Source organism: Podarcis vaucheri (assembly GCF_965113315.1).
Source record: "Podarcis vaucheri genome assembly, chromosome: 2".
NCBI lineage: Eukaryota > Metazoa > Chordata > Lepidosauria > Squamata > Lacertidae > Podarcis > Podarcis vaucheri.
In genome coordinates, this window is record NC_138760.1 from 133,295,327 (window position 1) to 133,321,901 (window position 26,575).

The window sequence follows — 26,575 nt, forward strand, 5'->3', positions numbered from 1 at the left end:
GGTCATAAACAAGCAATACACATGATAAGGAGGATAATAATAATAATAATAATGACCAGGAGGACAGCGGATCATAGAATCATAGAATCATAGAGTTGGAAGAGACCACAAGGGCCATCGAGTCCAACCCCCTGCCAAGCAGGAAACACCATCAGAGCACTCCTGACATATGGTTGTCAAGCCTCTGCTTAAAGACCTCCAAAGTAGGAGACTCCACCACACTCCTTGGCAGCAAATTCCACTGTCGAACAGCTCTTACTGTCAGGAAGTTCTTCCTAATGTTTAGGTGGAATCTTCTTTCTTGTAGTTTGGATCCATTGCTCCGTGTCCGCTTCTCCGGAGCAGCAGAAAACAACCTTTCTCCCTCCTCTATGTGACATCCTTTTATATAGTTGAACATGGCTATCATATCACCCCTTAACCTCCTCTTCTCCAGGCTAAACATGCCCAGCTCCCTTAGCCGTTCCTCATAAGGCATCGTTTCCAGGCCTTTGACCATTTTGGTTGCCCTCCTCTGGACACGTTCCAGTTTGTCAGTGTCCTTCTTGAATTGTGGTGCCCAGAACTGGACACAGTACTCCAGGTGTGGTCTGACCAGAGCAGAATACAGTGGCACTATTACTTCCCTTGATCTAGATGCTATACTCCTATTGATGCAGCCCAGAATTGCATTGGCTTTTTTAGCTGCCGCGTCACACTGTTGGCTCATGTCAAGTTTGTGGTCAACCAAGACTCCTAGATCCTTTTCACATGTACTGCTCTCAAGCCAGGTGTCACCCATCTTGTATTTGTGCCTCTCATTTTTTTTGCCCAAGTGCAATACTTTACATTTCTCCCTGTTAAAATTCATCTTGTTTATTTTTGCCCAGTTCTCTAATCTGTCAAGGTCGTTTTGAAATGTGATCCTGTCCTCTGGGGTGTTAGCCACCCCTCCCAGTTTGGTGTCATCTGCAAATTTGATCAGGATGCCCTTGAGTCCATCATCCAAGTCGTTGATAAAGATGTTGAATAAGACCGGGCCCAAGACAGAACCCTGTGGCACCCCACTAGTCACTCTTCTCCAGGATGAAGAGGAACCATTGATGAGTACCCTTTGGGTTCGGTCAGTCAGCCAGTTACAAATCCACTGAGTGGTAGCATAGTCAAGACCGCATTTTACCAGCTTCTTTACAAGAATATCATGGGGCACCTTGTCAAATGCCTTGCTGAAATCAAGGTAGGCTACATCCACTGCGTTCCCTTCATCTACCAGGCTTGTAATTCTGTCAAAAAACGAGATCAGGTTAGTCTGACATGACTTATTTTTCAGAAATCCATGCTGACTATTGGTGATCACAGCATTCCTTTCTAGGTGCTCACAGACTGTTTGCTTAATGATCTGCTCCAGAATCTTCCCTGCTATTGATGTCAGACTGACTGGGCGGTAATTATTTGGGTCCTCTCTTTTCCCCTTTTTGAAAATAGGGACAACATTTGCCCTCCTCCAGTCTGCCGGGACTTCGCCTGTTCTCCAGGAATTCTCAAAGATGACTGCCAGTGGTTCTGAGATCACATCTGCCAGTTCTTTTAATACTCTTGGATGCAGTTCATCTGGCCCTGGAGACTTGAATACATCTAAACTAGCCAAATATTCTTGTACTATCTCCTTAGTTATTCTGGGCTGTGTTTCCTTTGCTGAATCATTTGCTCCAAATTCTTCAGGTCGGGCATTGTTTTCTTTATCGGAGAAGACTGAGGCAAAGAAGGCATTGAGTAGTTCAGCCCTTTCTGTGTCCCCTGTTTGCATTTCACCATCTTCTCCTCTGAGTGACCCCATTGTTTCTTTGTTCTTCCTTTTGCTACGAACATACCCATAAAAGCCTTTTTTGTTGCTTTTAACCTCTCTAGCAAGCCTGAGTTCATTCTGTGCTTTAGCTTTTCTGACTTTGTGTCTACACGTGCTGGCTATTTGTTTGAATTCCTCTTTGGTGGTTTCCCCCCTTTTCCATTTTTTGTACACATCCTTTTTTAATCTTAATTCAGTTAAAAGTTCTTTAGATAGCCACCCTGGCTTCTTTAGGCACCTTCCATGTTTCCGTCTCATTGGTATTATCATTATCACCTTCACGTGAGATCTGTTTCCTGGCTCTAAGATTAACATCCTAAGATTACCATATATAAACCTACTTCAAAGAAACTTGCCCACTATTTTTATGGCCCAGGATGCCTGCCTGGCGAAGCAAGAAGCAACTGGGCTGTGTACGTGACAGGAGAAATGGGCAACAGGGAAAAGGGCATGAAAAGGACACGAATGTAGAATCTTATGGGATTTAATCAGAAATTATCGTCAATATATCAAAACCAGTCAACACAATGCCTTCATCGTGGACACGATGGCTTGATGTATATTTTATAATTCCTCATGGTAATCCCATCTGATCCCTACAGTACTCTCATTTTGACTCAAGAAAATCACCACCCGGGGGGAGGGGATAAATACAGTTGTAATTGGGGAAAATAAATACAGTGGTACCTCAGTTTTCAAACAGCTTAGTTCTCAAACTACTTGCAACCTGAACTCTTCAAACCCAGAAACGAGTGTTCCAGTTTTGGAACTCTTTTTGGAAGCCGAACATGCTCTGTTCTGAGTATAACTTCTGTTTTGAGTGCCATACTTCTGTTTTCCTTGTGAGGGAAGGCGGGCCGGGCGGCAAGTAGGAATGGGATGGGGCTGCTCCGCTAGGCAGCGTTGCTGCTTGCACGGGAAGAGGAGCTGGATCGGGGCTGCTGAGCTGGGGAGGGACAGGCTCCGTCACCCTTTCCGTTGAGGGCTTTGAGGCTGCACTCCCCTCAAGGGAGAATTTTAAAGGAGCCCCCCCCCTCCGCCTCAGATCCCCTGCAACCCCGTGAAGGCAGCCAGGCTGAATAGTTGCTGGGGTTGGGGAAGGTGGAGGCAGCCCGGAAGCTGCATCTGAGAGCCCCTGCACCACTTGAAGGCAGCCAGCCGCTCCTCAGCGGATCTCTCAGCGCAAAGCCTCCACTTCTGAGAGATCTCCGCCCTGCTCCTGAACAGGGCTGCCTTCAGAGGTCTTCCAAAAGGTATGGAATTCTTTCTCTCTTTGACATCTGATATTGGGGGGGGGGTGTTCCACAGAGAGGGTGCCACTACCGAGAAGGCCCTCTGCCTGGTACCCTGTAAATGTGAGGGAACTGCCAGAAGACCCTCGGAAGTGGACCTCCGTGATGATGGGGAGATATTTTCTTTTCCTTGTGTTAGATGGATGTTGAAACAAGGTGTGATTGACATGGGCATGTCTGGATCACAGGGCTAGACTCCAGCAAAGTTGGAAAGCTCCGCCGGGGATGCTGCTTCTGTCTTCTCCGGCCAACACAGCCTCCTGCCCTGCCCTGGCACCTGGCTGGAGAAGCCCAACTGGGCTACTGGGACGACAACTGGGACAGGTAAAGCCAAACATCTTCAGGCCTCTTTGCGGGCGGGCCAAAATCGCTCATTTCCCCCCGAAATATAGTCCGGCCCCCAACAAGGTCCGAGGGACAGTGGACTGGCCCCCTGCTGAAAAAGTCTGCTGGCCCCTGATCTAGTAGATCCATTGTTGTAACCATATCAAAAAGTATTTGGTATTTTGCCTTCTTTTGAGACACTTTCCCTCAGTGATCTGTCATAGTCCAGTGATACTACTCCATTAAATACACCCATAATAATTATATTTCTGTCATCAACCTCAGACATACTTTCCTCCAATAGTTGGAAGAAATCTCATGCGAAGAGGGGCTCTGAATCGGAAAGTCCCAGCCCCAAATCTTAATCCTGCCACCCTAAGATATTATAAGCAAGCCCCACATTCCTCTTTCCACCTGCAATAGGGAGGTTAGAACAACACTTAATACCCTGCAGGGATCATAAATGCCACAGTTGCTTTGCATTCACAAACGCTATGTGAAATATCAGTCGTGAAGAGAATAATTTAAACAAGGAAACCAACAACAGTATTAAAAGAGAGAAAAACTGGATTTGAAATGACCCAACCACAAGATGAGAAGTCTCCCTACTAAATGAGGGAAGGGGGAGGCATGGGGGGGGGCTTTTGAAGTCTCCCTGCTGGCAAGGGAATTCCAGAGCAAGGGCGCCTCTGTCTGTCTGGAGTCCCTCACTGCCTCATCTCCAGCAGGAAGGGGGGATTTCCAGACTGGGACCCTTCCCTCTTAGGGGGAGGTGCTGGGGCCTGGGCAGCTGGAGGGATGGACATCAGCCTGCAGAAATGCTCCCCCCTTCCTTTCACAGGACTGTTGTGGTGTTGCATGTGAGTGACAAGGCAACACTCAAGAACAGTTCCCACCAACCAACATTACATCATTCCTCCACTGCCCACAAGGGGGCGATCTTTCCTCTACACATGGTAGAATCCTAGAATTCCAGAGTTGGAAGGGACCACGAGGGTCATCTAGTCCAGCCCCCTGCAATGCTGGAATATTTTGCCCAAAGTGGGGCTCAAACCCCCGACCCATAGATTCAGAGTCTCATGCTCTACCGGCTGTGCTCTAAAAGGGAGTTTCAGTTCAAGCAGAGCCCAGAATAATTAGGGTTGCCATATTTCAAAAAGTAAAAACCAGGACACCCCCAAATTTGTAGAACTTTTTCTTTTTCTTTTTTAGACAAGGCCCCAAATAAACGCCAAAAAAGCCCATGAGTTTTCGACTGACTTGTCTTAAATCCCAGACAAAGTGCCTTCTTTTGGAAATTCTTCCCCGGACATCAATTCCACCTTTGAAATCTCAGGAAAATCCAGATGTATGTCAGACCCACAATAATATACCTAGGGGGGAAGTGGTTGCGCAGGTTTTCAGGGAGGGCGAGACAGAAACTCAGTGGGCCCTGCAGGAAACCTCTGAGCCCAATTCTGCCCTGTCCCTGTTTAAGCAACACAATCACAAGACCTTGTAATTTTAGATGGGGACATTCCCAGTTCTCCCTGGAGATGCCAGGGGCCTTCTGCATGCAAAGCGGATTTTCTTACCACTGAGCTTAGCCAAAAATATTTAAAATGCCACCCGCCAGCTTTTGCTAGTAAATGAAGACAAAGACTGAAGGCATCTTGTTCTAGGAAAATCCTTGGGCTCACTTGTACACAAATTTATGTTGTTGTTGTTGTTGATGTTGTTGTTGTTTAGTCGTGTCCGACTCTTTGTGACCCCCTGGACCAGAGCACACCAGGCACTCCTGTCTTCCACTGCCTCCCGCAGTTTGGTCAAACTCAAGTTTGTAGCTTCGAGAACACTGTCCCACCATCTCGTCCTCTGTTGTCCCCTTCTCCTTGTGCCCTCCATCTTTCCCAACATCAGGGTCTTTTCTTTTCTTTTCAACTTTTTCGTCTGTTTTTATTTCTTTTCTCCTTTTTTGCGTGTTTTTTCATATTTTAAATCTTGTTCTCGAGATGGCTACAACACCAGACGGAACAGCAGCACCCCCCCCCATTTCCTGCCTCAATGTCTGCGCGGGGCCCGCGACTCCCGTCTTCTCTTCTCATGAGGTGGCCAAAGTCTTGGAGCTTCAGGATCTGTCCTTCCAGGGAGCACTCAGGGCTGATTTCCTTAGGAATGGAGAGGTTTGATCTTCTTGCAGTCCATGGGACTCTCAATAGTCTCCTCCAGCACCATAATTCAAAAGCATAAATTCTTCGGCGATCAGCCTTCTTGGTGGTCCAGCTCTCACTTCCATACATCACTACTGGGAAAACCATGGCTTTAACTATACGGACCTTTGTTGCCAAGGTGATGTCTCCGCTTTTTAAGATGCTGTCTAGGTTTGTCATTGCTTTTCTCCCAAGAAGCAGGTGTCTTTTAATGTTGTGGCTGCTGCCACCATCTGCAGTGATCATGGAGCCCAAGAAAGTAAAATCTCTCACTGCCTCCATTTCTTGCCCTTCTATTTACCAGGAGGTGATGGACCCTCACTAACTCAGGCTGCAGGTTGCTGGTTGCTCAGGGCAACTGCTTCCAGGCCCAGACGGGGGGGGGGCATATGGGCCACGTGGCCAGGGCCTCCGATTCCAAAGGGGGCTCGGTCTGCATATTCACAATCACAGGGGATGCTCTGTCTTTATCTGCAGGTCCGGTTCAAGCCTTGAAATAAAATTATTTGTCAGCATAACTTTTGTGAAAATGATTTATATACCGTATTTTTCGCTCTATAGGACGCACTTTTTCCCCTTGATACGGACGGGGGGGGTGCCCCTTTCGGGTACAACGTCCGAGGCGATGACCTCGAGGATGCCCACCATGCACTCACCCCAGTCCCCTCACCGTTGCATAAGCACCACACTTTGCCCAGACCTCTCTCTCTCTCTCTCTTCCTTCCACGAGCGAAATAAGCTCAAATATTTCCCTATCTTTTCCTATGCCTATCTGCGCTCCATACTTAAAACGAGTAGACCGAGTGTTTCTGCTTCTCCGTTGAATCCTATGGCCGCGCTTTGGCCAATCACAGCCATGCATTCATCCTGCAGGAGCTAGCTCAGGGAGCCACTGCACGCCTCATTTCACCCCTGACAAGCTGTTGACGGCCCCCCACTGCGAGAACAATGGATCCGAAACCAGGGACCTCGTAAAACTGTCAAAATCCTGTTACAATGTATCCATTCTTGCTAAAATGTATCCATTCTGTTCCCGCTTTTGATTTAAGTACGAAACAGGCTAGAAAACATTGAAATCTTTGAAAATTGATATAAAATCAACCGTAACTCCGATTTCTTCACTTTTGGTGTCATTCAACTCAGCTCCCCCTGGACTCCATAATGCTACCCCTACCTCAATAATCCCCGAAGCGGCAGGTCACGTACACAGGAACTTCTTAATCCTGTCAGATAGTTGTGCAAATCCTCCCTTCGGGCAATACTAGGTGACAGACGATGTATATACCTGGCCCATTGTCTTGCCACCACCGGTACTCAATAAATGTGTATCTATGTACATTTCTTTTTTAAAAAAAAAATAATATTTTTATTACATTTTTCCAGATAGAGACATACATTCAGTTCAACAGCAGAAAAATAGAAGAGAGAAAAAGAAAAAAGAAAATATAGGTCTTTTCAAAACTTATTTCAATTTCCTGTTGGACTTCCCCACATCCCCTTCACAGTGCATTCTTTACAATAAAAATATCAACAAATTATAATCTTGTTTCATGCGTTTCATTATACTTTCATAAGCTTACGTTTTAGTTTAAATTACTTATTTTCAATTTAATCTGAAAAAAGCGAATATAATATCATTTGCAACATTTAAACATTGGTTCAATCATTAATTTTTGTTTAATTTCATAAGTCCTCCGCTCTCTTTGCTGGTGCTAATCTTTCCAAATCGTGCGGATTTTTATAGTTCATATAATTTATAAAACTTTTGCAAATAGTCCTTAAATTTTTTCCAATCCTCCTCCATCGCTTCTTCCCCCAAGTCACGGATCCTGGCAGTCATCTCGGCTAATTTCATGTAGTCCATCAGCTGCGTTTGCCACTCTTCCAGTGTGGGCAAATCTTGAGTCTTCCAGTATTTGGCAATCAGAATCCTTGCTGCAGTGGTTGCATACATAAAAAAAGTTCTATCCTTCTTTAACACCTTTTGGCCGACAATGCCCAATAGGAAGGTCTCTGGTTTCTTAGGGAAGGTGTACTTAAACACCTTTTTAAACTCATTATATATCATTTCCCAGAATGCCTTCACTTTAGGGCACGTCCACCACAGGTGAAAGAATGTCCCTTCGGCCTCTTTACACTTCCAACATCTATTGTCAGTCAAATGGTATATCTTTGCTAGTTTGACTGGGGTCATGTACCACCTGTATATCATTTTCATAATGTTTTCTTTCAGGGCATTACATGCCGTAAATTTCATACCGGTGGTCCATAACCTTTCCCAGTCTTCAAACATGATGTTGTACCCAATGTCTTGAGCCCACTTTATCATGGCCGATTTAACTGTCTCGTCCTGAGTATTCCATTTAAGCAGCAAGTTATACATTCTTGATAATAACTTAGTCTTTGGTTCTAACAATTCTGTCTCTAATTTCGATTTTTCCACCTGGAAGCCTGTTTTTTTTTTTTTATCCATCTTAAATACCTCTTGAATCTGGGCATAATGAAACCAATCTTGCACCTTGTCCTTTAATTTTTCATAACTCTGTAACCTCCAATTATCTCCAATTTTTTCTATTATTTCCCCATATGTCGGCCAACCGACCTCCATATTAGGTCTTTTCCGCGCCTTGGCCTCCACTGGTGATAGCCACCTCGGGGTCTTGTTTTCTAGCAAGTCCTTATATTTTGTCCAGACTATAAAGATCGCTTTTCTGACAATATGGTTTTTAAACATTTTGTGCGTTTTTACCTTGTCGTACCACAGATACGCATGCCATCCTAAAGAGTTGTTAAACCCTTCCAGATCTAGGACATCAGTGTTCTTAAGCAAGAACCAATCTTTCATCCAGCAGAAGGCGGCAGCTTCATAATATAATCTTAAGTCTGGCAGGGCAAACCCCCCTCTTTCTTTTGCATCAGTTAGTATTTTAAACTTTATTCGGGGCTTTTTGCCCTGCCAAACAAACTTTGAGATATCCTTCTGCCACCTTCCAAAACATTCCACTCTGTCCACGATCTGCAAGGTTTGAAACAAAAATAACATCTTTGGCAAAACATTCATTTTTATAGCTGCTATTCGGCCCAACAAGGAAAGTTTCAATCTTGACCAAATTTCTAAATCTTTTTTCACTTCTGTCCAACATTTTTCATAATTATCTTTGAATAAATTCAAATTTTTGGAAGACAAGTTTACCCCCAGGTATTTCACTTTTTTCACCACATTTAACTCTGTTTCCCTCTGAAACCCATCTGTTTCTAAAGATGTCAAGTTTTTACCCAATACCTTAGTTTTTTGTTTATTCAACTTAAAACCCGCCACCCGACCAAACTCCTGAATCAGTTCAAGAACTCTTTTTGTACTAGATTCTGGCTCCTGTAATGTCAAAACCAAGTCATCTGCAAAGGCTTTCAGTTTATATTGTTTCACTCCGACCTGTACTCCTTGTACCTGCTGGTCCTTCCTAATCATATTCAAGAGCACCTCCAGGACCGAAATAAATAGTAAGGGGGAGAGAGGGCACCCTTGGCGTGTCCCTTTTTCAATTTGAAACTCTTCTGTCACCACATTGTTCACTATCAACTTAGCTTTCTGTTCTGAATAGATTGCCTCTAAACCATTTTCAAACCCCCGTCCCACTCCCATCCCTTCCAAGTTCTTCTTCATAAACTTCCAGGAAATATTGTCAAAGGCCTTCTCCGCATCTATGAAAATTAACACTGCTTTAGTGTTAATATTAGTTTGCAAGAATTCCAAAATATCAATGATGTTCCTAGTATTGTCAAACAAATGTCTGCCCGGGAGAAAGCCTGCCTGGTCCTTATGAATTACTTCATTCAATACCTTTTTAAATCTATTTGCCAAAATGTCTGCAAATATTTTGTAATCCACATTAAGGAGTGAGATGGGACGGTAGTTCTTTAGTTGAGTCTTTTCAGTTTCCACTTTGGGTATCAATGTAATGAAAGCTTCTTTCCACGTTTCTGGTGCTCTCCCTCCATCCATAATCTGATTACAGACCTCCATTAATGGTTGTATCAAATAGTCTTTTAATGTCTTATAATATTTGGAGGTAAGTCCATCCGGGCCTGGAGATTTGCCCAACTGCATATTCTGAATGGCAGCCTCAATTTCCTGTTGTGTTATTCTGTGGTTCAAGATTGATCTCTTTTCCTGAGAAAGTTCTGGTAGGCCATTAAGTTTCAAAAATTGGTCCATCTCAAACACTTCCTCGGGCCCTTGCGTATACAGTTTTTTAAAATATTTCTGGAAACACTTTCTAATTTCGCCTGGTTTCTGAATGTTTTTCCCTTCAACCTCTAGATTGGTAACATAGTTCAATTTTTGTCTTTTCTTCAACTGCCATGCTAGCAGTTTTCCACATTTATTTGCTGATTCAAAAGATCTTTGTTTCATTTGTTTTATTTTCCATCCCACTTCTTGATTTATCAATTTTGTATATTGTGATTGGTGGAATTTAATTTCTCTCAAAGTCTCTTTTGATTTTGGATTTAGTCTCAATTTCTTCTCTCCATCTTTTATCTTCTCTAATATCTTATCCTTTTTTCCATTCCAGAGTTTTTTCTTTATTGTGTTCTGTTGTATCAGAAACCCTCTCATTACTGCTTTACTTGCGTCCCAGATTGTTCTCTTTTCCACCGAGGTGTTCAAGTTAATCTCAAAATAGTCCTTTAAAGCTTTTTGGCCCTTCTTTACAATCTCTTGATCTCTTAACAGGTTGTCATTCATTCTCCATCTGAAGGAACCAGCTGGAGTAAGTCTTAATTCCATTTTCAGAGCATTATGGTCGGAGCAAGTCTTTGGGCAGATTTCCACTCTTACCATCTTAGGTGCCAGTCCTCTAGTTACCCAAATCTGGTCGATTCTTGTCCATGACAGATGGGCCTCAGAGAAGAATGTTCCCTCCTTACCTAGGGGGTTCCTTGTCCTCCAAGTGTCAATCAAATCCATATTGTCAGTCAGTTCAAAAAAGGTTTTGGGTAGTCTGCCATCCTTAGTCAAGTTTTGATTCTGGGACTTGTCCATTAGGGTAGAGACTACCCCATTCATATCTCCCATCATGATGATGTTAGTATAGTCCAGATAATCAAGCAATGTCTCATGCAGTTTCTTATAAAATTCCGATTTCCCCTCATTTGGTGCATAAATTCCTAATATCAACACTTTTTCTCCTTGAATTTGTATTTCAATTGCCAAAATTCGTCCATGTTCATCTTTAAACAAAAGTTTTGGTGACAAATTCTCCTTTGCATAAATCACCACGCCTCTTTTCTTGACCCTGTCTGATGAAATAAATTCTTGGCCTAATCTTTTATTAGTTAAAACTTTCCTTTGGAGTCTTGTCACGTGTGTTTCCTGCAGACAAATTATATCCAGATGTTCTTTTTTCAAAATATGGAAAATCCTTCTCCTTTTCTCCGGGGAATTTGCGCCGTTAATATTACAACTATATAGCTGCAGAGACATCCTTGATTATTCTGTTGCTACTCTATAATGGGGTGTCCTCTTTTTCCTCCGTAGCCGAGGCGGTAGGCTATCTATGTACATTTCTTGCTCTGCATATTCCCCCTCCCTTATCCGAAATGTAAATGAATGTAATCCCACCCCTCCTTAATCTATTCATGACGTGTGAAATATATTCATGATGTAATTCGCGAAACATGACCTTCCCATAATGTATTCATGACGTTTCCTGCACTGTATTCTGGGTTATGGAGGGAACTTTTAAAAGCTTATGTCGCCCCATTCTCGGGGTTCAATGCCATTTTGAACCTGTTGCGCAATAAACTCGGATCTTCGTAGTTTGCTCCTGCGTCCGGCTGAGCTCCTTTTCTCCTCCGCAAGGACCCGCGGACTTTGTCCGACGAGCTGGGTGGCAGTGCATTTACGCACCCAGATTTTCCGTAACACCCTTCAAAAATGAAGGGAAAGTGTGTGTGCGCCCTATGGAGCGAAGACGCCATAGCCCCGCGACCCTCTCCCTCCATTTAAATGTATGGAGTGTGGAAAGAGTTTCAGTGCAAGTGGAGTTCTTACAAAACATCAACAAACTCATACAACAGATCAACAGAGCCAGACTGATACCCAGAGAGAACTTGCTGCAAGACAGACCCAAAAAAGAAAATAACAGAACACCTCTAGTCATCACATACAGCTCCCAAGTTAAAACAGTACAACGCATCATCAGAGATCTACAACCTCTCCTGGACAATGACAGTTCTCTTTCTCAAGCTCTGGGAGGAAGACCTTTCATTGCCTACAGACAGCCACCCAATCTTAAACAACTCCTAACCCACAATAATACTACAACCAGACTTAACACAGACACTGGCACCAGAGCCTGCAATAAACCCAGATGCCAACTTTGCTGCCACATACACCCGGACAACACCATTACTGGCCCCAACAACATCACACATACCATCTCGGGACTATTTAATTGCTCATCGTCTAACATTGTGTATGCCATCAAATGCCAACAGTGTCCTTCAGCTCTCTATATTGGACAAACAGGCCAAACCTTACGCCAAAGAATAAACGGACATAAATCTGACATCAAGAATCGCAAAACAGAGAAACTAGTAGGAGAACACTTCAATCTCCCAGGACATTCTATACAAGATCTCAAAGTAGCTGTTTTACTACTTGGGCCAGTCACACTTCTCTGAAGTCTCTCAGCCCCACTCACCTCACAGAGTGTTTGTTGTGGGGGAGGAAGGGAAAGGAGAATGTGAGCCACTTTGAGACTCCTTAAGGGTTGTGATGAAGCGGGATATCAAATCCAAACTCTTCTGCTGCTACTGCTTCTGTCTTCTCCGGCCAACGCAGCCTCCTGCCCTGCCCTGGCACCTGGCTGGAGAAGCCCAACTGCGGCTATTGGGACGACAACTGGGACAGGTAAAGCCAAACATCTTCAGGCCTCTTTGCAGAAGAAATCTCATGTGAATCTGAAAGTCCCAGTCCCAAATCTTAATCCTACCACCCTAAGATATTATAAGCAAGCCCCACATTCCTCTTTCCACCTGCAATAGGGAGGTTAGCACAACACTTAATACCCTGCAGGGATCCTAAGAGCCACAATTGCTTTGCATTCACAAACGCTATGTGAGATATCACTAGTGAAAAGAATAATTTAAAGAAGGAAACCAACAGCAGTATTAAGAGAGAGAAAAACTGGATTTGAAATGACCAAACCACAAGATGAAAAGTCTCCCTACTAAATGAGGGAAGGGGGAGGCATTGGGGGGGGGGGCTTTTGAAGTCTCCCTGCTGGCGAGGGAATTCCAGAGCAAGGGCGCCTCTCTCTGTCTGGATCCCTCACTGCCCCTGAATCCAGTGGGGGGGAGAGGGGCTGGTGTTTGAAGCAGGGCTTGGCTGTTAGGGGGCGTAGCTCAGCAATGCAGCAGTTGCTCCGAATGCAGAAGGACCCCGGCTGAGTGCTTGGCATGCAGAAGGAGGCCCAGAAGGAGATGCTCCCCCTCCCTAAAAAATCCTGGTGGATGAAACTTGCCCAACTCCCCCCTCCCCTCTGGAGTCCCCCTCCCTGCCGCCAGTTGGGGGGCGGGGGCCGGGTCCCCATGGAGCCCCCAGAGCAGGAGGCCAGAGGCAGCGCCGCCCCGTCGCCTTCCCCTCCGGACACAGGGAGGGGCTGCTCTTGAAGATGTAGCTCTAGGGACACGCGCGTCGGGAAAGGAGCCGGAAGTGGCGCTGCCAAACGCGCCGGAAGTGGCCAGACAGGGAAAGGAGGAGGAGGGGCGTCGCTGAAGAGCCTCCGTCGCCGCCGCCCTTTCTATTGCAGACAAGGAAAGCGGACTAATCTGGAGCCAGGGAGGCGGAGGACCAAGAGGTAAAGGGGGAGAGAAGGGGGGGAATAGTGGGGGGGATAAGGGGGGAGGACGAAGAGACCTGCAGGGTTGGCCTTGCAAGATCTCCTGGGCAGCAGCAGCACCGCCAGACTCCCCTTTCTCTTCCCTGGGGGGCCGAGAGATGCTCAGCTGCCCTGCCCCCCCCCGGGAGGCCTTGGCGAGAAGGGGAAGGAGGACCCCGAGCAGGGCTGGGGGTGGGGCTGAGGCCCCCCATTCTCCCTGGGGTCGCCTGGCTGGGGAAAGGGAGAGAGGGAGTCCAGGGAAGGGTTAAAGGAAGGGGAGGAGCCTCGACGGAGACCCCTCCCCTTCCATCACATCTTATTCCCCAGTCTCCCTGCTGGCAGTCTGGCAGTCCCAGATCATCTGTATTCACTAGGACTCATCTCCATACTTTGGATTATCCTGAATACCACCATTTGGTAGCCTAGCCCAAACCCAAAAGTCCTGCTAGGATGCATCTTGGCTTGCCTGCTGATGAAACGGAGTGTGTGAGGATTGATAATATTGTCATTTATCCCTTTCAGACCCCTAAGTGGCAGCAGTTGCCAGGACATTGTCCTGTTCGCCTCTGTATAGTTCCAGCCTTAGTTCAGATGTTGTGGTAGATTGCAATCAGGGTGGATTTGATATAAGTCAAATTGATTTGTCCAGTATACCTGAAGGAGCGTCTCCACCCCCATCGTTCTGCCCGGACGCTGAGGTCTAGTGCCGAGGGCCTTCTGGCGGTTCCCTCATTGCTAGAAGCAAAGCTACAGGGAACCAGGCAGAGGGCCTTCTCGGTAGTGGCGCCCGCCCTGTGGAACGCCCTTCCAGCAGATGTCAAAGCGATAAACAACTACCTGACATTCAGAAGACATCTTAAGGCAGCCCTGTTCCGGGAAGTTTTTAACGTGTGATTTTACTGTATTTTTGGTTTTACGGAAGCCGCCCAGAGTGGCTGGGGAGGCCCAGCCAGATGGGCGGGGTATAAATAAATTATTATTATTATTATTATTATTATTATTATTATTATTATTGATTTCAATCACAATTTACAATAAATCACTAGTCAGTATGATTCTATTTAAATCAAAAATTTCTGATTTGGTTACACTATTAGAAATACACAGACAGATAATTATGAAATCATTCTGAGGTTTAATAAGTTTACTGTCTATATTTGGACAACATTTCGGCTGTAATTTATTGGAAAGAGAAAAATAATCATTTCCTTAGTAACAACTTAAACAATTTATTTAACTAAAACAATATTATAGCATGTTGGTAAAAATATTTTTTTTATATATAAAAAACAACAACCAAGCGCACATGAAAAACTCGGAACTTAAGCCTTTCCCCACCTCCACTACCAGCCACCCCTTTGGATTGGCTTCGGCATCCAGGCGCCTATTCTGTACAGTTAAGTGTTAGTGCGGTTGTTGGAACCCAGTGGGATTGGGAAGAGGTTGCCATCCCTGAAAGGCCTTCAGCGCTTGCCTCAAGTCTGACTTGCACAATTATTACACAAAGACCCCAAGACGTGTGGAGTATTCTGCTCACAAGGTTGCCCTTTCATTTTTACGGCTTCACACTTAGCTACTTGTGCAGATCTCTTCCACTGCAAACCATCTGTTCATTGAACCTCTTGGAACTCAGCATTTAAGGGGTTGATTCTGTGTATATAATTCTGCATTGGAACAATGGGATTAAGGTTTTCCGTCAACTCTGTATGTTTATTTTATAACATTTTTCCTGTGAAGAAAAGGCATGTTATCTCTGCAGATACACAAATTCACACTTTTGAGAATGGCAAAAACAAGCATCTGTGACAATATCGTCTCTTTAGAAAAACTTCACCAAATAATCTTACAAAAACCTCTGGAAGAGCATGACATTGTGAATGGATTAATGGAATTCATTTACCCAAAAAATTAAATATTCCATATAAAGCCTCATGCTAGATAATTAAAAAGAAATCCTTATTTCCTGATGAATAGCCTTTGGACTATAATGTAATTAAATATAAAACTATCTTTAGATAGACTTTTTCCTCTAAAAGCATTTTATTTTTTTTAAAATTCTGATTAAAAAAATCTGATTTAAATAAAAAAATCCGATTTTAATTTTTTTTAAAAAATCATTGATTGTATTCACCCTGATTGCAGTCTTTAGCTGCTGATAACATGGCAACGTTTAGCAGCTCATATTGTGAGGTTTAGCTGGTGAGAACATTGCAACTGTCAGCTGACGAGTTATCACGATATTGAAAATCAGATATTTCCTAGTCCTTATGCACATTGGATCTGCGATATAATGTCAGCTCAAATATTAGGAAACAGTTAGCACATTAACATCAAGCCCAGCTCTAATTGTGACCTAAATTTCTGGCCCAGTGTATCATTGCAGATTTTACCAGTTTTATTTTGCTTCCCATTCTAATAGTATCTCATACATTTTGGAAAGTTTTTTTTTAAAATTGTTCAGTAGTACCTAACAGACCAACTAAGTTTGTTCTGGGGATGAGCTTTCGTTTGCATGCACACTTCTTCAGATTGGACAATTTTCTACCTGAAATTTGGGAAACACTTTTTCTTTCCTCGCCATAATATCTCTTTCAAACTGTGAACTTTCAGTCCAAAAACCTCTCCCTTTATCTTGTCCAAACAAGATGATTTGATGGTATTGAAACCAATCTGCCATCACACCTCCCACCTCATCCTGTTTATTCAGTTTTATTTCTTCTTCCGAAAAGTCCAAAAGATCTCTGTAAGTTGCCCATTGCTTCTTCCGTATTGCATTTTTTAAAAAGCTGTTGCTTTTGTGGGTGGAAGCCAAAGAGGTGTTTTTCTTTCCAGCGGATTATTATATTTATCCCATACTGTAAAAAGGATTTTCTGAATAACCTGATTCATAGAGCTCTTGTGTGTTTTAGTTTTATCCTGCCATAAATAAGCGTGCCAACCAAACATATTCTTGTTTGATGTTTAGTCGTGTCCGACTCTTCGTGATCCCATGGACTAGAGCAGCCAGGCACCCCTGTCCTCCACTGCCTCCCGCAGTTTGGCCAGACCCATGTCTGTAGCTTCGAAGACACTATCCAACCATCTCGTCCTCTGTCGTCCCCTTCTCCTTGTGCCCTCCATCTTTCCCAACATCAGGGTCTTTTCTAGGGAGTCTTCTCATGAGGTGGCCAAAGTCTTGGAGCCTCAGCTTCACGATCTGTCCTTCCAGTGAGCACTCAGGGCTGATCTCCTTCACAATGGATCGGTTGGATCTTCTTGCAGTCCATGGGACTCTCAAGAGTCTCCTCCAGCACCATAATTCAAAAGCATCAATTCTTTGGCGATCTGCCTTCTTTATGGTCCAGCTCTCACTTCCATACATCACTACTGGGAAAACCATAGCTTTTACTATACGGACCTTTGTTGGCAAGGTGATGTCTCTACTTTTTAAGATGCTGTCTAGGCATCTTAAAATATTTTCTTACGACCTTTGTTGTAAGAAAAAACCTATTCCTTTCCCCTTATGGGGTATTCAAGAGCCCATATAGTCCTTAAGTGGGTTCCATATTGGTAGGAGAAAATAACAGAGGCCAACCAGAGTATATGGAGAAGCAAAGGGGCTAGTAAGCCTGATCTTTATTGCAACAGTGTCCCCCCCTCACCACAACCAGGAGGGAGGTGTGCAAGGCCTTATATAGTCTTTTGAAATTGCCCACCCAAGACCACCCACCCCCAAATATCATACAGAAGGAGACTGTCTACAGCAGGAATACATCACAGGAGGCAGTCTACAGCAGAAAACCTGTCCCCAAGGATACCTGTTAATGGTCACTAACTGCATTACCTGGGCAGCCTGGCCATTCTTTTGTGATGGCAAATACTTTAGTTCCTGAATCCAGGTCACAGGCCCACCCTGTTCAGGAGGTGTGACAGTATTTGTAAGCACAAAGACAATGGGAAGGCTTCCATTTGCCTCCTTTACTGCAGAGGAATATTTGAGTACGTTTCTGAGCACAATTCAAAGTGTTGGTGCTGACCTTTTAAGCCCTAAACGGCCTCAGTCCTGTATACCTGAAGGAGCGTCTCCACCTCCATCGTTCAACCTGGACACTGAGATCCAGCGCCGAGGGCCTTCTGGCGGTTCCCTCCCTGCAAGAAGTGAGGTTACAGGGAACCAGACAGACGGCCTTCTGGGTAGTGGCGCTTGCCCTGTGGAATGCCCTCCCATCAGATGTCAAGGAATTAAGCAGCTATCTTATTTTTAAAAGACATCTAAAGGCAGGCCTGTTTAGGGAAGTTGTTAATATTTAATGCTGTATTGTTTTTAACACTCGATTGGGAGCCGCCCAGAGTGGCTGGGGAAACTCAGCCAGATGGGCAGGGTATAAATAATAAATTATTATTATTACTATTATTATTAGTAGTCTGTGGTGCTCAATGTTTAGGTATAGTAAATACTAGGATTTAATTAGAACTTGTGTGTTATAGCGGGGATATGCCCAGGCTTCAGCATACAGGCAACTCTCCGCAAGCCGTGGGAGCCCAGCGCGGGTTCCTCCTACGTCTTGCGGAGATCTGCGTGACGCCTGGAGAGCGAGAGCGACCCCCCTCGCTCTCCAGACTTCAGCGAAAGCCTGCATTCGCCCCATAGGACGCACCCAGATTTCCCCTTCATTTTTGGAGGGGGAAAAGTGCGTCCTTGTCAGTGTTTGTAAAAAGCAAAAAAAAAAAAAGAAAAAAAAAGAAGGAAAGGGTTCTGACCTCCCTTTGTCTCCTCAGTCTCCTTGATATTCTAGAATAAAGTGTGGCTAAGATTCTGAGTCACAATCATGGCTGAGAAATACAGCCAGGAAATATGAAACTGATTTGAAGATTGGTTTCTTCTTTACACATTATTATTATTATTATTATTATTATTATTATTATTATTATTATTATTATATTACATTCAGGAGGACACACCACGGGTTTCCTTCTTCTTTCTTTTCTTTCCAACAATCATAATCATAATTATAATTATAATTTATTATTTATACCTCGCCCATCTGGCTGGGCCTCCCCAGCCACTCTGGGTGGCTTCCATAGAAACCAAAAATACAGTAAAATATCACACGTTAAAAACTTCCCTGAACAGGGCTGCCTTAAGATGTCTTCTGAATGTCAGGTAGTTGTTTATCGCTTTGACATCTGCTGGAAGGGCGTTCCACAGGGCGGGCGCCACTACCGAGAAGGCCCTCTCCCTGGTTCCCTGTAGCTTTGCTTCTCGCAATGAGGGAACCGCAAGAAGGCCCTCGGCGCTGGACCTCAGCGTCCGGGCAGAATGATGGGGGTGGAGACGCTCCTTCAGGTATACTGGACCGAGGCCGTTTAGGGCTTTAAAGGTCAGCACCAACACTTTGAATTGTGCTCGGAAACGTACTGGGAGCCAATGTAGGTCTTTCAAGTTATATGGTATTGGCGGCCGCTGCCAGTCACCAGTCTAGCTGCCGCATTCTGGATTAGTTGTAGTTTCCGAGTCACCTTCAAAGGTAGCCCCACGTAGAGCGCATTGCAGTAGTCCAAGCGGGAGATAACCAGAGCATGCACCACTCTGGCCAGTGTTATTCACCTTTAATACTCACCTTTTTCAGTGTAACACATATTTTTATCTTGTGATATTCAGATGAAGAGAGGTATAACAATTTAATAAATAATTCCCAGTTGGAGCAGAGCTAGAATATCCGGAAGCCCTTGGCCACCCAGGGCAAAGGAGGAAGAACAGTGAGAGAGGCCTGGACAGGGAATCTCCGCTAAGATAAGCCAGTGTCAGGAGGCGGGTGCGAGACCCGGTGGCATATAATTATTATAAATCATAATTGGGGAGGGTGTCTCAATCTGGCCTTCCCAGCAGTCAGGCTTCAGCTGCTTTCCTTCTGCATCTCGAGCTCTCTCCATTCAAGAATGCAAGGCTGAGAGATGGAGGTCCAACCCCAAGAACATTGTCCCACTGAGCACTCCTTCAACTGACCACAAGCACCAAGCCTTGTCACTAGACTTATATATGGGTCTCCCAAAATGGTCAGTATGGACCTCCTGAGGCCAAAGGGACTCTGCAGGTGATTAATAAACATCTAGAGGTCGAAGGGGACAAAATGTGGCCCAAGGGGTGGAGGATTATAGTGCAGAGGATGAAGAACTCCATGATGAACTTAGGACCCTGATGAATATTGGCTTCATGGAACATAGAGCAGCTCCCTTTCCTGTGATAAACCATTTTTTATCAAACGTAAAGCCCACAGTTAAACTGTATTCTAAGATAATGCTGCTTCATTAATGCTTAATTAAAGGTTAGGAAAGGCTGATGATGCATTACCATTATTTAACATTATTTCATCTGTCTTTCCGAAAAATTTCATATGGAGGACAGGAAAGAATGTACGAGATGTCAAAATAAGAGCAGGTGCTAATTGATGTGTGTAATATTCCTTTGTTCTCTTCCTAGGTTTCCTTTCCCCCCGCTCCTCCCTGTTGAAAGAAGACAATGGAGAAGGCAGTCAAAATTCTGGAGGGCCATGTCCAATGGGAATAACAAAGAAACCATATAAATTCATGGAATGTGAAAAGAGAGAGGAGAAACAATTTGAAAGTATGGAGTGTGGAAGGAGTTTCACTGACAGTGGAACACTTGGAAAACATCAATGGATTCACACAGGGGAGAAACCATTTAAATGCATGGAGTGTGGAAAGAGCTTCAGTCAGAGTGGAAACCTTAGAATTCATCAACGGAGTCACACGGGGGAGAAATCATTTAAATGCATGGAGTGTGCAAAGAGCTTCAGTCAGAGTGGAGACCTTAGAATTCATCAACGGACTCACACGGGGGAGAAACCATTTGAATGCATGGAATGTGGAAAGAGTTTCACTCAGAATGGATACCTTAGAATTCATCAACGGACTCACACGGGGGAGAAACCATTTAAATGCATGGAGTGTGGAAAGAGCTTCACTGAGCGTGGAAAACTTAGAATTCATCAACGGAGTCACACGGGGGAGAAACCATTTGAATGCATGGAGTGTGGAAAGAGCTTCAGTCAGAGTGGACATCTTAGAATTCATCAACGGAGTCACACGGGGGAGAAACCATTTGAATGCATGGAGTGTGGAAAGAGCTTCAGTCAGAGTGGACACCTTAGAATTCATCAACGGAGTCACACGGGGGAGAAACCATTTGAATGCATGGAGTGTGGAAAGAGCTTCACTGAGAGTGGAAAACTTAGAATTCATCAACGGAGTCACACGGGGGAGAAACCATTTGAATGCATGGAGTGTGGAAAGAGCTTCAGTCGGAGTGGAGACCTTAGAATTCATCAACGGAGTCACACGGGGGAGAAATCATTTAAATGCAGGGAGTGTGGAAAGAGCTTCAGTCAGAGTGGAAACCATAGAATTCATCAACGGAGTCACACAGGGGAGAAATCATTTAAATGCATGGAGTGTGGAAAGAGCTTCAGTCAGAGTGGACACCTTAGAATTCATCAACGGAGTCACACGGGGGAGAAACCATTTGAATGCATGGAGTGTGGAAAGAGCTTCACTGAGAGTGGAAAACTTAGAATTCATCAACGGAGTCACACGGGGGAGAAACCATTTGAATGCATGGAGTGTGGAAAGAGCTTCAGTCGGAGTGGAGACCTTAGAATTCATCAACGGAGTCACACGGGGGAGAAATCATTTAAATGCAGGGAGTGTGGAAAGAGCTTCAGTCAGAGTGGAAACCATAGAATTCATCAACGGAGTCACACAGGGGAGAAATCATTTAAATGCATGGAGTGTGGAAAGAGCTTCAGTCAGAGTGGAAACCTTAGAATTCATCAGCGGACTCATACGGGGGAGAAACCATTTGAATGCATGGAATGTGGAAAGAGTTTCACTCAGAGTAGATCCCTTACAATTCATCAACGGACTCACACGGGGGAGAAACCATTTAAATGCATGGAGTGTGGAAAGAGCTTCACTGAGCGTGGAAAACTTAGAATTCATCAACGGACTCACACGGGGGAGAAACCATTTAAATGCATGGAGTGTGGAAAGAGCTTCACTGAGCGTGGAACACTTAGAATTCATCAACGGAGTCACACGGGGGAGAAACCATTTGAATGCATGGAGTGTGGAAAGAGCTTCAGTCAGAGTGGACAGCTTAGAATTCATCAACGGAGTCACACAGGGGAGAAACCATTTGAATGCATGGAGTGTGGAAAGAGCTTCAGTCAGAGTGGACACCTTAGAATTCATCAACGGAGCCACACGGGGGAGAAACCATTTGAATGCATGGAGTGTGGAAAGAGCTTCACTGAGAGTGGAAAACTTAGAATTCATCAACGGAGTCACACGGGGGAGAAATCATTTAAATGCATGGAGTGTGGAAAGAGCTTCAGTCAGAGTGGAAACCTTAGAATTCATCAACGGAGTCACACAGGGGAGAAATCATTTAAATGCATGGAGTGTGGAAAGAGCTTCAGTCAGAGTGGAGACCTTAGAATTCATCAACGGACTCACACGGGGGAGAAACCATTTGAATGCATGGAATGTGGAAAGAGTTTCACTCAGAGTGGATCCCTTACAATTCATCAACGGACTCACACGGGGGAGAAACCATTTAAATGCATGGAGTGTGGAAAGAGCTTCACTGAGCGTGGAAAACTTAGAATTCATCAACGGAGTCACACAGGGGAGAAACCATTTGAATGCATGGAGTGTGGAAAGAGCTTCAGTCAGAGTGGACACCTTAGAATTCATCAACGGAGTCACACAGGGGAGAAACCATTTGAATGCATGGAGTGTGGAAAGAGCTTCACTGAGAGTGGAAAACTTAGAATTCATCAACGGAGTCACACAGGGGAGAAATCATTTAAATGCATGGAGTGTGGAAAGAGCTTCAGTCAGAGTGGACACCTTAGAATTCATCAACGGAGTCACACAGGGGAGAAATCATTTAAATGCATGGAGTGTGGAAAGAGCTTCAGTCAGAGTGGAGACCTTAGAATTCATCAACGGACTCACACGGGGGAGAAACCATTTGAATGCATGGAATGTGGAAAGAGTTTCACTCAGAGTGGAGACCTTAGAATTCATCAACGGACTCACACGGGGGAGAAACCATTTGAATGCATGGAGTGTGGAAAGAGCTTCAGTCAGAGTGGACACCTTAGAATTCATCAACGGAGTCACACTGGGGAGAAACCATTTAAATGCATGGAGTGTGGGAAGAGCTTCAGTGAGAGTGGACACCTTAGAATTCATCAATGGAGTCACACAGGGGAGAAACCATTTAAATGCATGGAGTGTGGAAAGAGCTTCAGTCGGAGTGGAGACCTTAGAATTCATCAACGGAGTCACACAGGGGAGAAATCATTTAAATGCATGGAATGTGGAAAGAGCTTCAGTCAGAGTGGACACCTTAAAATTCATCAACGGAGTCACACAGGGGAGAAACCATTTGAATGCATGGAATGTGGAAAGAGTTTCACTCAGAGTGGACACCTTAGAATTCATCAACGGAGTCACACTGGGGACAAACCATTTGAATGCATGGAGTGTGGAAAGAGCTTCAGTCAGAGTGGGAGTGGAGACACTTAGAATTCATCAACGCACTCACAGGTGAGAAACCATTTAAATGCATGGAGTGTGGAAAGAGCTTCACTGAGAGTGGAACGCTTAGAAAGCATCAACGGACTCACACAGGGGAGAAACCATTTAAATGCATGGAGTTTGGAAAGAGCTTCAATAGAAGTGGACACCTTAGCAAACACCATTGAACTCACAGAGCGAAAACCACTTACTTATATGGAGTGTAGATAGCTCTTCAATCCTGATGTTCTTACAAAACATCAATGGACTCACAAGGAGGAGAAGCTTTAAGAGTTGAAACCCAACAATCTACCAACAAACTGAAAAAGCAGAAATGATTTGAATGGAAGGAGTGTGGGAAGTTCTTCTATTACCTTATATGTATATAATTTTATATGCAATTTGTTTTTATATGGAATTTATTTACAAATTGCTACATACTTTCCAGATACACATTTATTTCATACTTGACTTCCTCTCCATGGTTTCCCCATAGAATTTTTAAATTGCTGCATATTTCAGATATTTACACCTTACCTTTTCCACACTCTTCTCCAGCAAGTTTTGAACTGTTGTTTTCCATTCAGCTCCTACTTGTGTTTGTACATGTTTACAAAAATTCTTTAAATATTCAACAAAAGGTTTCTACTCCTCCTTAATGTCTGTCTTGATCTCTTATTTTCATAGTTAAATTTGCCAATTTGGCCTTTTCCATCACTTTTAACTGCCGCTCTCTTGATCAAGTGTAGCTATCTCTTGATTTTGCCATTTTTGTGCATAAAGTACTTTTGCTGCTGTCGTTCATCTGTCTTCATGGAACATTTAACCCAGTTATCCCTAAAAGAAATGGTTTCTTCAGGAGCATCACCCTAAGTAAAGTAATTTTCTCCCTAGTTATAATTCATCTGGTTGGCTGAAAGCCACAAAGATGTTTTCTTTTCCAACAAATCCTTATACATTTCCCAAGCTCTTTATAAATTCTTCCTAATTACATAATTAATTACAAAAAAAGTATTTGGTATTTTGCCTTCTTTTGAGATACCTTTCTGCAGTGTTCTGTCTTAGTCCAGTGATACTACTCCATTAAAATCGCCCATAATAATTATATTTCCAACATAAACCTCAGACATACTTTCATCCAATAGTTGGAAGAAATCTTTCTTTTTCCTCATTAGGTGCGTCAGCTCCTACCAATAATATTTTTTTCTCCTTCACCATCACTTTCACTGCAATAATTCTTCACCTCTAAAGATCTGTTTAGAGTCCAGTTTGGAATTCATATATAGTACCACCCCTCTTTTCTTTGTTTTATATGAATTCCTGTCCTAGTCCTTTATTTACCAATAATCATTTTTGTTGTTGTTTCCTTGTGAAAATATGTGTAATTTTATTTCATTTGGTTTTGTTGTTCAAACCATTCACATTCAATGAAAACAATTTTAAATCCATCATTGAATCCTTTAAACAGTTTTAAGTCCCCTTTCCCCTTATCAGCTATCTCCCTCCTCCAGCTCTTCTACTGATGCATCTCCCAGCTCTTTTTTAAAATATATTTCCTCTAGAATGCCTCTGTTTTTATTGGCCCTTGCCATCTTTGTTTCTTCCCTATGTACATAAAAAAGTTCCCTTCCAGGAATTCTCAACTAAAGGGAATTGAATTCTTCTTGAGCGCATCAGCCAGAAACTTATAGCTGGTTCTTTTCTTCAGCAATTTTGAGCATTGTAATCAGTTTTTCTGGTAGTGTGTTTGGAGTTCTTGATCTTGAGTTTCATAAAATCAATCAAACTCCTGGTAGTTTATTTGCTTTTGCATAAGCTGATTTCACTCTGAAAGCAAGAATCTCCATCAAGTCATTTTTTTCTTTCTTTCTCCTCTTGTTTCTCCTTCTCTACTTTGGTTGAGGGTGTCTTCCTCGTCTGGCCCATAGTCAAGTTCTTGTTAACACCCAACATTTTTATAGCTTTCCACTTTAGGCAGGGTGCTCCGATGTTCCAGTAACCCCAGAGCCTTATGGGGGGGCTATACCCACACTCTCTCTCCCACCCCCATGGCACCTGTAGTAAAGTTAGTACTTTGGTCAAGCGGAGAGTGAGGCCTTGTGGGAAACCAGCAAGAATTATGGGAACTAGGTCCTGTTGCTTTAACCCGTAGACCCGTTGGCTCCAAGGGCGTGAAAGGTTTACTATGGGAGAGGAATTCTCTGGATAATGTGAAGGGTTGACACCTGTGAGGGAAGTTATGTATATCCAGCCAGTGATGTTATCTCCCTGTTAATTGCCCAAAGGAGGTGCATCTGCATAAGCTCCAAGAAAGGGAGGAAACATCTTTGATGTAGGCTCTGGAGCCTTAATTGGCCCAGCTGTCAGAAGTTAAAATTATTAGCCCCCAAGCTGGTTATTGGAGAATTCAAATGTAACCAAGAGTGGTGATTGGGCCTGGGGGATCTGATTCCATGTGCAAATTAGGGACAAAAGATCTTGAGAATGGCTGGGAAGGTGTGCTCTGCAATCCGCAAAATCGCCCTGCTGCTGATGTTCCACCTAAGCAGCCGTTCTTTTGTGATGAAGATTTTCTAAGACCTCTGAATGCGGATCTCTGAAGGACTCTGAACTATCCTATCTTTGCCTTAGAGTGTAGAAGTGAGTATTAGCTAGCTATATTTTGCAACGTTTTTATTTTCTCTTTACTTGTAATCTACCAAAAGATGTGCCTGCTTTTTAGCATGTTCTTTATGTTTTAAAATAAATTTTAAGCAAGAAACTTTCTCTTGTCTTGTGTGTGCCTATCCGGGGAAATAGCTAAATCCAATGCCTAGCTTCTTGGTTGCGCCTTACTAAAGAATTTCTGCCTGCAAGCTTGTGGAAGCAACTTGTAGTTTGGAGTTAACCAGTAACAAAGAAGCACGGCCGTCTCCCTTGAGCTGTGGCTTAAGGTAACCCTGGGACAAGGGAGTGGTGGCAGCCTTACCAGTTCTGTTTCGTCCTGTTTCTGAAAAGGTAAAAGGGTCTGCCAGTGATACGGAAGGGGGGGCATGTCTTCTTTACCTTCTTCGCTACAATATATCCATTTATTCCCAATTGTCAATGTCAAAAGAGACTAAAATCTATAAAATTCATAGAAACTCAACGTGCCAATTTGCTCAATTTCTCTAGGACCCCATGACACCTCCTCTGTCCTCCATCATCCCTCAAGCAAGGTGTCAAGACCCTAATCCTGTCAAATCACTCTGCCAAATCTTTCCTCCGGGCAATGCCAGTACATGGATCATTGTCTTCTCATCACTGGTACTCAGGATGTGCTTATCTGCGCATATCTCCAGCTCTGCATATCCCCCCTCCCTCCTCCATATGTTAATCCATGTAACCCAACCTCTTCTTAATGTATTCATGATGTAACCTGTGTAACCCAACCTCTTCTTAATGTATTCATGATGTAACTGGGATGTATTTTGCACTGTATTCTGGGACATAGAG

The 26,575-nt window shown here is 43.8% G+C and overlaps 1 protein-coding gene across 4 annotated transcripts in view; it reads left to right on the forward strand.

Annotated features, from left to right (window-relative positions):
• The first annotated feature begins 1,170 nt into the window (after positions 1-1,170).
• The window catches only part of LOC309525824 (uncharacterized protein), a 43,241-nt gene continuing 17,836 nt past the window's right edge, over positions 1,171-26,575 (forward strand). Inside the window, exons 1-2 of one of the 4 annotated variants that reach the window (XR_014216539.1) lie at positions 12,994-13,495; positions 19,977-20,268. The gene's annotated coding sequence lies outside the window, so the exon portion shown is untranslated. Of the gene's footprint in view, positions 1,283-12,993; positions 13,496-14,038; positions 14,132-19,976; positions 20,269-26,575 lie in introns of those variants that run through there. The other 3 variants (XM_082211427.1, XM_082211426.1, XM_082211425.1) reach the window with 3 other exon arrangements.